The 2,309-nt window shown below is 39.3% G+C and overlaps 1 long non-coding RNA gene across 2 annotated transcripts in view; it reads left to right on the forward strand.

Annotated features, from left to right (window-relative positions):
* Positions 1–1,903, forward strand: part of LOC138972317 (uncharacterized) — a 5,382-nt gene extending 3,479 nt beyond the window's left edge. The window contains exons 5-7 of one of the 2 annotated variants that reach the window (XR_011457553.1): positions 1–57; positions 1,177–1,332; positions 1,697–1,903. The exon at positions 1–57 is cut by the window's left edge and continues 144 nt beyond it. This is a non-coding gene — a long non-coding RNA (uncharacterized lncRNA). The remainder of the gene's footprint in view (positions 58–1,176; positions 1,333–1,696) is intronic. The other variant, XR_011457552.1, reaches the window with a different exon arrangement.
* Positions 1,904–2,309: the final 406 nt, after the last annotated feature.

Raw genomic sequence — 2,309 nt, forward strand, 5'->3', positions numbered from 1 at the left:
GCAAAACGTTGCCAGCCGCAGAAGCGAACGCCACTGAATGTAGCCTGACTGTGCAAAGTAAGTATTTTTGTTGTGTCAGGGTTTGATGATTATTAGTTTTCTGTTTATGTTCCACTCTCGGAGCGGTCTATACACACGATGTGTGATGAAAGCCAAGTGTGAACAGTCTGAAGATTTGCGAGGAAAACATTGAGGCATGTTGGTTTGAGAAACGTCGTCCCCTGCATGTAAACAAACTTGCTCATGGTTATTGTTGCCAGTGCTGCTTGTAATCGTCCTTTTACAATACAATACTATTTATCATCTACTGCTACTACTTCAACTATTATTACAACGACTATTCTACCACTGCATGGTACTTCTACTACTGGTACTACTACTACTACTACTACTACTACTACTACTACTACTACTACTACTACTACTACTACTACTACTACTACTACTACTACTACTGCTGCTGCTGCTACTACTACTACTACTACTACTACTACTACTACTACTACTACTATTACTACTACTACTACTACTACTACTACTACTACTACTACTACTACTACTACTACTACTGCTCCTGCTGCTGCTGCTGCTACTGCTACTACTACTACTACTACTACTACTACTACTACTACTACTACTACTACTTCTACTACTACTACTACTACTACTACTACTACTACTACTACTACTACTACTACTACTACTACTACTACTACTAATACTACTACTACTACTACTACCACTACTACTACTACTACTGCTGCTACTACTACTACCACCACTACCACCACTGCTAGTTCTACTACTACTACTACTTTAGTCTACTACTACTGCTACTACTACTACTTCTACTACTACCACCACCACTACTTCTACAACTGCTACTACTACTACTACTACTACTACTACTACTACTACTACTACTACTACTACTACTACTACTACTACTACTACTACTACTACTACTACTACTACTACTACTACTACTAATACTACTTCTACTGATTCAACCAGGTGATTGTTAATGAAATTATCAATGCTGGAAAGAACTCTCTTATTGGTTGCGTTAAAATAGAAAACAAAACAGTACTTTCTCTTGTTTACACAATTTGTTATATCATTTTAAGTTACAATTGATACTTAGTAATCGCTAACACAACTCTGTCTTGTCCGCAGAAAACGGCGTTATTGGCGATGACATTATCACATGCAGTACAACCTCGCGTGCTTTACCCGGAGAACAGGCGTCAGTTTCATGCAAGTTCCCCGAAAGCGTTGGTATGAATGGTATCACACTGGAAAAGGTCTACGATAACAACGGAAAACACAAAGGTATTGTATATGGATCGTTGGATATCATAATGATAGGGAAGAAGCTGAATAAGTAAACACAACTGCAACCACCGCCACAGCAACAACCAAATAAAAAGGCAGCTAGGTAGGAGAAAAGAAACATACTTGATCGATAGATGATTGTTCGATAGATGGTTGTGTGGATGTGTGCATGTAAGTGTTATGATTTGTGTTCGGGCCTTTAAAATCATTGTCATAGAGATTGTGCTGTCTCGTTTGTTGCTTATTTGTGTATACATTCATTTATTTAGTCGCTGACGTTGTAATTACCTTAAGAATGCCTTTATTTACAGGCGATTTAAATATCAATAGATTAATGATCCATTACTTATTATTTCATCAGAGGAGATCGCTCGATGCGATAAGGATGGCCAGTGCAGTGTGATGAAACATGGCTATGAAAACGACAGCAAGATGCCCATAGAACTAAAAGTCAACATTCCACATGTTATTCCTGAGCAAGCTGGCATTTACGTGTGTAGATCCCCCTCACTCCCAGGTGAAACTGGAATCTGCATATTGGAACTGTCGACAGGTACACACATTGTTCTGTTCCTTGTCCATACTATTTTGTTTTGTGTACTTATTTCTTTGGTTGTATTATTCATTGTCATGAAAACCATTTCGATTCAAACTCGACGTAGAATAGATAGTAGTAAATGTGTGTGTATGTGTGTGTGTCTATGTGGGGGGGGGGGGGGGCTGGAGTCAGTGGTGTGCGCGCTCGCGCGCGCGCGCGCGTGTGTGTGTGTGTGTGTGTGTGTGTGTGTGTGTGTGTGTGTGTGTGTGTGTGTGAGCATACCTTATCATGATAAACGTTTTTACACAACACATCCAGAACTTGTAACTTCTACGTGTGTTCATTGTCTCGTTATGATAACCTTTTGCACGCTGTAGTTAATGTATGATTGGCTATGTATTTCTACATTTAATTGCCTTGCCTTTACCATCAATTA

This window comes from Littorina saxatilis, linkage group LG8, assembly GCF_037325665.1.
Source record: "Littorina saxatilis isolate snail1 linkage group LG8, US_GU_Lsax_2.0, whole genome shotgun sequence".
NCBI lineage: Eukaryota > Metazoa > Mollusca > Gastropoda > Littorinimorpha > Littorinidae > Littorina > Littorina saxatilis.